General features: G+C 40.1%; 1 pseudogene; it reads left to right on the top strand.

Moving 5' to 3' along the window:
- The first annotated feature begins 8,664 nt into the window (after window positions 1-8,664).
- On the top strand, window positions 8,665-9,577 carry LOC138420694 (olfactory receptor 9G9-like; annotated as a pseudogene).
- The last annotated feature ends 910 nt before the right edge of the window (window positions 9,578-10,487 follow it).

Raw genomic sequence — 10,487 nt, 5'->3', positions numbered from 1 at the left:
GGTCCTGGGTGAGGTGAGTGGAATATCTCTATATTCATAATCAGTATTGGCTGCCAGTAAAGAGACACAGGACTCTGCTAGGAGATGATTTGGAAGCTACTTGGAAGCATTCATCTGATGCCATGGTATGAAGTACTCAGCTGGATAGCCTCTGAATCTCTCGGCATTATTCTATTGTGTTTGAGTTAAGGTCTTATAACTAAAAAGAGAGGGACTCATGGAATGCATAAGCATCTCTTTAACCTAGTATCAGGTATTAAAGGAAGTGGCTTAGAAGTTAAGTACCAGCTCTCTGGAGGAAGACAGCACAATTATTTACTAACTCTGAAATTACTAGATACTTATGAAACCTTGACTTGGCCATCTATAAAATCACTGCTATTAATCTTTTTTTTTTTCAGTGTCAGCACCATTTTTATTCTTGCATTCATTCACAATATTTGTTTGAAAAACGGAAACTCAACTTCTTTAAAGACAGATTTTCCGTACACTGTACTGATTCCTCTATCATAGCTGAGACATTCTAACTGTGTGATGTCTGTCCTTATGGCCTACTCTGCTGGTTGTTTTTTTTTTTTTTAATTTTAAAATCTTTAATTCTTACATGCGTTCCCAAACATGAACCCCCCTCCCACCTCCCTCCCCACAACATCTCTCTGGGTCATCCCCATGCACCAGCCCCAAACATGCTGCACCCTATCTGCTATTAATCTTTAAACATACCTATGATAGATGTTGTGGGAATAAATGGAACAATTCATGTGAAACACCTAGCAAAGCATTTGAGTCAGAAATGCTTTTGAACTGTGGTGTTGGAGAAGACTCTTGAGAGTCCCTTGGACTGCAAGGAGATCCAACCAGTTCATCCTAAATGAGATCAGTCCTAGGTTTTCATTGGAAGGACTGATGCTGAAGCTGAGACTCCAATACTTTGGTCACCTGATAGGCAGAGCTGACTCATTTGAAAAGATCCTGGTGCTGGGAATGATTGAGGGCAGGAGGAGAAGGGGACAACAGAGGATGAGATGGTTGGATGGCATCACCGACTTGATGGACATGGGTTTGGGTGGACTCCAGGAGTTTGTGGTGGACAGGGAGGCCTGGTGTGCTGTGGTTCCTGGGGTCGCAAAGAGTTGAACACAACTGAGCGATTGAACTAAACTGAGCTGAAAATATTCAAAATACTTGTCAAATATTTTTATTAATGACAAACTTCTGGAATAATATGAGAATCATAGAACATAAAGAAATGGAAGATTGAAATTTTAAAGTGTGGTCCAGGATTGTTCAACACTTTCTCATAGGAAACCACATCTAGTTTTCATGAATCCATGTTTTCAGAGATTTTGCCCAGCCACCAAATGTTTTCAGTATATATATTTTTGTATTCAGTTAGAAAAAACAGCCCACAAAACTTTCATAGGAAACCTACAAATTAAAATAAAATAAAAATTGAACTGACACACATTTTCCATTAAAAGCCAATGTGAAAGATTATACTTTATTAATAATAAAAAAGAATAAGTTAAACTAATGGGATATATGTAATATTAGAAAATAAGCAGTTCTATGATAATCATACAAAAGAAAAGGGATATAAGAATATCAGGAAGCAGACTGAGTACAGTGATCAGGGAATCCTTGAAAATAGGGGATATTAGTGGCAACAGACGCCTGAAAAAAGACAGGGAAATATCTTCTCTGTAAAGATATTTGAGGAAGGGTATTCTAACCACAGGAGTGAATAACTCCCAAGGCTCCGAGTGGATCAATTTATGTGGCAACTGAAAGGAGGGTGGCAGAGCTGGAGTGAACAGTGAAAGGGAGACCAGTAGAACCAGAGCAGAAATGTCATGAGCTTTGCACATCTTCATGAGGATTTGGGCCTTTACTCTGGAAAAGTGCTGAAGTCACGGAGTGTTTGAAGATGAGGTCTAACATGATCCATCTGGCATTTTAACAGGGTCACTCTGGCTTCCTTGTTGAGACAATCAAATGAGGTAAGGATGGAAGTAGGGAGGAGTCAGGGAGGGCGTTAGCAAAGGGCAATAATACAAACGTGAAATGAGAGTGGGCTCATGTATGGTGGAATCACTGAAACTGGGAGCAGTTGGTTAAGTTCTGGATATATTTTGAAGGTAGAATGAAGATGTTGCCAATTAGCTACAGTGTAAAAAAAAAAAAGGAGTAAAAAATGTCTGAACAGTTCAGTTCAGTTTCTCAGTTGTGTCCGACTCTTTGCGACCCCATGAATCGCAGCACGCCAGGCCTCCCTGTCCATCACCAACTCCCAGAGTTCACCCAGACTCACGTCCTTCGAGTCAGTGATGCCATCTAGCCATCTCATCCTCTGTCATCCTCTTCTCCTCCTGCCCCTAATCCCTCCCAGCATCAGAGTCTTTTCCAATGAGTCACCTCTTCGCATGAGCTGGCCAAAGTACTGGAGTTTCAGCTTCAGCATCATTCCTTCCAAAGAAATCCCAGGGCTGATCTCCTTCAGAATGGACTGGTTGGATCTCCTTGCAGTCCAAGGGACTCTCAAGAGTCTTCTCCAACACCACACTTCAAAAGCATCAATTCCTCAGTACTCAGCCTTCTTCACAGTCCAACTCTCACATCCATACATGACCACTGAAAAAACCATAGCCTTGACTAGACGGACCTTTGCTGGCAAAGTAATGTCTCTGCTTTTGAATATGCTATCTAGGTTGGTCATAACTTTTCTTCCAAGGAGTAAGTGTCTTTTAATTTCATGGCTAAAGTCACCATCTGCAGTGATTTTGGAGCCAAAAAAAATCAAGTCTGACACTGTTTCCCCATCTATTTCCCATGAAGTGATCAGACCAGATGCCATGATCTTTGTTTTCTGAATGTTGAGCTTTAAGCCGACTTTTTCACTCTCCACTAATTAAGATAATCCCTTTACTGAAGTGAAGAAGATTGAGAAAAAGCAGGCTTAGGAAGGATTGTTAGAAAGACACTTTTTCCTAAACTTCCCGATAGACATCCTATGAGAGATGTTAAGTAGGCACGTGGATCCATGAGTCTGAAGGTCAGAGAATAAAAATGATCAAGAGAGGATAGAAGAAATGAATCGCCAGCCCGGGCTCGATGAAGGATACAGGGTGCTCGAGGCTGGTGCACTGGGATGACCCAGAGGAATGGTATGGGAAGGGAGGTGGGAGGGGGTCTTTAGGATGGGGAACACGTGTACACCCATGGTGGATGCATGTTGATGTATGGCAAAACCAATACAATATTGTAAAGTAATTAGCCTCCAATTAAAATAAATAAATTCAATTTTTTTTAAAAAAGAGATGATATAGGTAGATAGAAAGATAGGGTCACATATATAGAAGTAACTCAAAGTCATTAAATTGTATGGTCCACCAAGAGGTAACCATGGATGGAAAACGGATGGGATTCCAGGGTTGATTCTGGGACTAGCCAAAATTCAAAACGGTGCAGTGGGGGAGGGGGTGGGAGATAGCACTGAGCATATGCACCATTAGAAGGAGAAGAAGACCAAGGTAAGTCTGATGACCTGCAAACAAAGGGAAGAGAATGCAGCAGGAAAGACTGATAAGCTATTTCGAATGCTGGTTAAAGATCAAATCAGGTGAGGACTAGAATGGTCATTGGATTTAGGTTTGCATGGTCTTTTAGCCTTGATGAAGAAGCCTTTAGAGGGTATGAGTGACAAAAGCAAGGAAGGAACAATCTTACACTTTCTGATATTTTACTCAGAAGTAAGTTTCATTAACATATCAATAGTCTAGTGCAAATGGAGCGTTTGGGTAACTTTTAAGACAAACAGGAAACACCGTTCTATTCCCCAGAATTTTTGCTTATGACATATAGTGACAGGTTGGTGGGAAGGTAATGTGATTGAAACTGTCTCTTAAGTGTAATACAAATGCACAACAGCTAGATATATCCCTGTCTACCCATTTCAACAGAACATCTATAATCTATACTCAGGGAACCCTGAAAAGAGTGAGCAAATATCTTTATCATCAGATAGAATACATGTTTTCATAGTTGTATTCTAAGACATGTATTTTTGCGTAATGGTTGCTGAGGGAAAAAAGTCCTTAATAATAAAAAATTAAAGAGCAACAAAAATATACTTAGTGCAAATTTCTAGTACTACATTACTTATGAAATATGTATGAATTCCATCTAAACTGTGTCTTTAGATTATTGCTAACATAATTTGTACTCTTAGAATATGTATAAAACACAGTTAACCCGTGTATTTTATAATTTTGTCATTGCATGTCATCCTTCAGTATATATTTTCCCCACAAATTTGGAAATATTACCTTTTTAAAATCTGGATACTTTCTTATCCACATAGATATTATTATGGCATATGAATTTAATTTTCTGAGCACTGTCCCAGTATATGGAAGCACTGAAAGAAAAAAATACCTATTCTTTGAAAATATAATGAAAACACATGGAATTCAGCCTTTCAGATATAAAAAATGTTACAGTTTAAGCTAAAAAGTCAAGCACTTAGCAAAAAGCAAACTAACATTATAAAGAAAACTAAATTACAGTAATTAGAAACGAGTTCATCCTTCTTTTAACTGAATGTTCAGCTTAAGAGGTAAAATCAATTAACCAACTTCAGAAATATAAAGCCGCTAAACAAGGAAGCCAATACAGGGCAGCATCTCTCATTTATACCTTGATAACCACTGTAAGTGAACCAAGCACTAAACCACAGTCAGTCCACCTAATCCCACAGAATGAAACGAAGGACAGCAATCACAAACCACCAGCTGGGATTGCTGCTTATCACTGGTTTACAAGAAAAGCAACCAATTAATCTAGAGCCAAACAAATGACCTCCTCTCTCTGCTCTGTGTCTTCTCTGTAAAAACACCTCTAGCTCCTATCCATGGAGTATTCTTAACTACTTTGGAGGTTGCCTGATTCAAAGGTTCAGTTCAGTTCAGTCACTCAGTCCTGTCCAACTCTTTGCTACTCCATGAACCGCAGCACAACAGGCTTCCCTGTCCATCACCAACTCCCAGAGTTTACTCAAACTCATGTCCACTGAGTCAGTGATGCCATCCAATCATCTCATCCTGTGTCATCCCCTTCTCCTCCTGTCCCCAATCCCTCCCACCATCAGGGTCCTTTCAAATGAGTCAGTTGTTTAAATCAGGTGGCCAATGTATTGTAATTTCAGCTTCAGCATCAGTCCTTCCAATGAACACCCAGAACTGATCTCCTTCAGAATGGCCTGGTTGGATCTCCTTGCAGTCCAATGGACTCTCAAGAGTCTTCTCCAACACCACAGTTCAACAGCATCAATTCTTCAGCACTCAGCTTTCTTTATAGTCCAACTCTCACATCCATACGTGACTACTGGAAAAACCATAGCCTTGACTAGAGGGACCTTTGTTGTCAAAGTAATGTCTCTGATTTTTAATATTCTGTCTAGGTTGGTCACAACTTTCCTTCCAAGGAGTAAGTGTCTTTTAATTTCAAGGCTGCAAACACCATCTTCAGTGATTTCAGAGGCCAAAAAAATTAAAGTCAGCCACTGTTTCCCCGTCTATTTCCCATGAAGTGATGGGACCAGATGTCATGATCTTAGTTTTCTGAATTTTGAGTTTTAAGCCAACTTTTTCACTCTCCTCTTTCACTTTCATCAAGAGGCTCCTTAGTTTTCTTCACTTTCTACCATAAGGGTGGTGTCATCTGCATATCTGAGGTATATTTGACCAAATAAACTGTTGAAAAATTTAATGTACTTAAGTGGATGGAAAGAGTAGCTTATAAACTTATGTTGCCATATGTAAAATAGATAGCCAACTGGAATTTGCTGTATGGATCAGGAGACTCAAACAGGGGCTCCATATCAACCTAGAGAGGTGGGATGGGGAGGGAGATGGGAGTGGGTTCAAAAGGGAGGGGATATATATATATATATATATATATATATATACATATGGCCGATTCATGTTGAAGTTTGTGAGAAAAGAGCAAAATTCTATAAAGCAATTATCCTTCAATAAAAAATAAATTAATTTTAAAAAGAAAGAGAAAAAAATATAACTGTAAACAGTTCAGTTCAGTTCAGTTACTCAGTCGTGTCCGACTCTTTGCGACCCCATGAATCGCAGCACGCCAGGCCTCCCTGTCCATCACCAACTCCCAGAGTTCACCCAGACTTACATCCATGGAGTCCGTGATGCCATCCAGCCATCTCATTCTCTGTCATTCCCTTCTTCTCCTGCCCCCAATCCCTCCCAGCATCACAGTCTTTTCCAATGAGTCAACCCTTCGCATGAGGTGGCCAAAGTACTGGAGTTTCAGCTTTAGCATCATTCCCTCCAAAGAAATCCCAGGGCTGATCTCCTTCAGAATGGACTGGTTGGATCTCCTTGCAGTCCAAGGGACTCTCAAGAGTCTTCTCCAACACCACAGTTCAAAAGCATTAATTCTTCAGTGCTCAGCTTTCTTCACAGTCCAACTCTCACATCCATACATGACCACAGGAAAAACCATAGCCTTGACTAGACGGACCTTAGTCAGCAAAGTAATGTCTCCGCTTTTGAATATGCTATCTAGGTTGGTCATAACTTTTCTTCCAAGGAGTAAGTGTCTTTTAATTTCATGGCTGCCGTCAACACTGCAGTGATTTGGGAGCCCCCCAAAATAAAGTCTGACACTGTTTCCATTGTTTCCCCATCTATTTCCCATGAAATTATAGGACCGGATGCCATGATCTTCATTTTCTGAATGTTGAGCTTTAAGCCAACTTTTTCACTCTCTTCTTTCACTTTCATCAAGAGGCTTTTTAGTTCTTCTTCACTTTCTGCCATATGGGTGGTGTCATCTGCATATCTGAGGTTATTAATATTTCTCCCAGCAATCTTGATTCCAGCTTGTGTTTCTTCCAGTCCAGCATTTCTCATGATGTACTCTGCATATAAGGTAAATAAGCAGGGTGGCAATATACATCCTTGACGTACTCCTTTTCCTGTTTGGAACCAGTCTGTTGTTCCATGGCCAGTTCTAACTGTTGCTTCCTGACCTGCATATAGGTTTCTCAACAGGCAGGTCAGGTGGTCTGGTATTCCCATCTCTTTCAGAACTTTCTACAGTTTATTGTGATCCACACACTCAAAGGCTTTGGCATACTCAATAAAGCAGGAATAGATGTTTTTTTTTTTTAACTCTCTTGCATTTTCCATGATCCAGCGGAAGTTGACAATTTGATCTCTGGTTCCTCTGTCTTTTCTAAAACCAGCTTGAACATCAGGAAGTTCACAGTTCACGAAGCTGAAGCCTGGCTTGGAGAATTTTGAGCATTACTTTACTAGCGTGTGAGATAAGTACAATTGTGTGGTAGTTTGAGTATTCTCTGGCATTGCCTTTCTTTGGTATTGGAATGGAAACTGACCTTTTCCAGTCCTGGGGCCACTGCTGAGTTTTCCAAATTTGCTGGCATATTGAGTGCAGCACTTTCACAGCATCATCTTTCAGGATTTGAAATAGCTCAACTGGAATTCTATCTCCCCCATTAGCTTTGTTTGTAGTGATGCTTTCTAAGGCCCACTTGACTTCACATTCCAGGATGTCTGGCTCTTGGTGAGTGATCACACCATGGTGATTATCTGGGTCGTGAAGATCCTTTTTGTACAGTTCTTCCGTGTATTCTTGCCACCTGTTCTTCATATCTTCTGCTTCTGTCAGGTCCATACCATTTCTGTCCTTTTATTGAACCCATCTTTGCATGAAATGTTCCCTTGGTATCTCTAATTTTCTTGAAGAGATCTCTAGTCTTTCCCATTCTGTTCTTTTCCTCTATTTCTTTGCACTGATCGCTGAAGAAGGCTTTCTTATGTCTTCTTGCTAGTCTTTGGAACTCTGCATTCAGATGCTTATATCTTTCCCTTTCTCCTTTGCTTTTCTCTTCTATTCTTTTCACAGCTATTTGTAAGGCCTCCCTAGACAGCCATTTTGCTTTTTTGCATTTCTTTTCCATGGGGATGGTCTTGATCCCTGTCTCCTGTACAATGTCACGAACCTCCATCCATAGTTCATCAGGCATGCTATCTATGAGATCTAGGCCCTTAAATCTATTTCTCACTTCCACTGTATAATCATAAGGGATTTGATTTAGGTCATACCTGAATGGTCTAGTGGTTTTCCCTACTTTCTTCAATTTGAGTCTGAATTTGGCAGTAAGGAGTTCATGATCTGAGCCACAGTCAGCTCCCAGTCTTGTTTTTGTTGACTGTATAGAGCTTCTCCATCTTTGGCTGCAAAGAATATAATCAATCTGATTTCGGTGTTGACCATCTGGTGATGTCCATGTGTAGAGTCTTCCCTTCTGTTGTTGGAAGAGGGTGTTTGCTATGACCAGTGCATTTTCTTGGCAAAACTCTATTAGTCTGCGCCCTGTTTCATTCCACATTTCAAGACCAAATTTGCCTGTTATTCCAGGTGTTTTTTGACTGTAAGCAGTGGTTGGTTACAAAATGAAAACTCTTTCTAAAGTGGAAAATGTTGGATTATAGATTTCTAGTTACAACACTGATACACCATCCTTTATTTGGCACATTCCCTATGTATTCAGCAACAGCGATTCAAGCTGAACTCATTTTTTTCTCTTCTTAGGGAATCTTACCTGGAACCATGGAGAGAAGCAATTACACAGTGACTGACTTTTCCTGCTAGGCTTCACGACAGACCCCAGGATGCAGCTGTCCTGTCTGTGGAGGCCCTTGGTGTCTATTCTATGACTGTGCTGGAAATGCCAGCCTCACAGTGTTGATCAGTAATGACTCCCGACTGCACACACCCACGTATTTTTTCACTGGGAATCTGTCTTTTCTGGATCTCTGGTACTCCTCTGTCTACACTCCGAAGATCCTAGTGACACGCATCTCTGAAGAGCATCTCCTTTGCAGGCTGCTAGCCCAGTTCTGCTCTGGTGGGCTGGCCTACAGTGAGTGCTGCCTGTTGGCTGCCATGGCTGCTGACCGCTGTACATTCATCTCAAAGCCACCTGTTTATTCTCAGGCCATGTCCATGAAGCTATGTGCATTCTTTTGTAGCTGCCTCATACCTTGGTGGCTTTATTAACTGTTCTATCATCACCAAGAGAGCATTTACCATGAACTTCTGTAATGACAATGCCATTGATGACTTTTTGTGTGTGTGTGACTTGCTTCCCCTGGGGAAGTTAGCTTGTGGCAACAAGGATGGCTACCAGGCTCTGATGCATTTCCTCCTGGCTTCTAATGTCATCGCCACTTCTGTGTTCATATTTGCTTCCTACCTTTTCATCATCGCCACCATCTCGAGGATCCCCTCCACCCAGGGCCGCCTCAAGGCCTTCTCTGCCTGCTCCCCCCACCTGATCTCAGTCACCTTGAACCATGGCTCCATTCTCTACATCTACTCCCATCCACACGCTAACTATTCTTTTGATAGTGGCAAAACCATTTCTATATTTTGCACTCTAGTGTTTCCTATGTTGAACCCCATGATCTACAGCTTGAGGAATAAGGATGTGAAAGAGGCCATGAATAAACTCTTCAAATAAATAAAGTTTCTCTCCTTTTAAGCAGATGTATAGACAATTTTTGAGCAGGTTATTGTATTTCAAGAAGAGCTGCCATTGTGTTCCTTTAGGATCAAGAATCTTTATAGTGCCAGTTTATGAATTTGCACCCTTTGTACATGGCAAATAAAGAGACCTGAGGTGCAAAAAAAAAAAAAAAGAAGTGTGATTTAAGAGGTAAAATTTAAGTACAAAATATAATCATTTGCTTTGAATTTTATATTACTATAGGTTGCAAACAAGCAAAAAAATTAAAACCAAAACCTGTCTTTTATCTCATGAAGTGACAGAATAGCCTACTGTAGAATGACAATGTTTTTGATTGACTGATATATGTATGGAGAATAGTATCCAATAATTATTTCCTTAAATTAGGAAATATATTGAATTACATTTTAATATTTTCAGATAACTCAACCCCTTAAAATCATAACTTTTATTCCTAGAGCAGAATTTCCAAAGCATTTTTATATGTCCTTTTTCTCCCCAGAAGTGTTAGCACAAAGGCCCAGTGGTACCCCACAAAAAACTCAGTACAACTGTAATTCAGGAAGCATGACCTCTCCAAGCTACTTGTCTGTTTACATGTTCCTCAATAAAGAAAACTTGGTCACCTTCTCATAAGTATCATACTTGTGAATCACTTTATATCTCCCCAGCCTTCTATTTTAATTATATGGGTGAACCTACAAGGCTATCTGCCTCCAAATTAGGATATTCTGAGCATCACTACACAATAATAATAATACTAATAACTATAGTGATGTGAGACAACTGGAGAGTTATCTCTATGAGTAAATATTACCCCAAAGAAAAAGTTAAAGAAGGAATATATACAAGAAGTGATCAAACAAAAGATGAAATATGATGAGATTCATATAATTTTGACTTT

This window comes from Ovis canadensis, chromosome 15, assembly GCF_042477335.2.
Source record: "Ovis canadensis isolate MfBH-ARS-UI-01 breed Bighorn chromosome 15, ARS-UI_OviCan_v2, whole genome shotgun sequence".
Classification (NCBI taxonomy): Eukaryota; Metazoa; Chordata; class Mammalia; order Artiodactyla; family Bovidae; genus Ovis; species Ovis canadensis.
The sequence above is the reverse complement of the archived record's forward strand: the minus strand, read 5'-3'. Positions and strand labels throughout refer to the sequence as shown.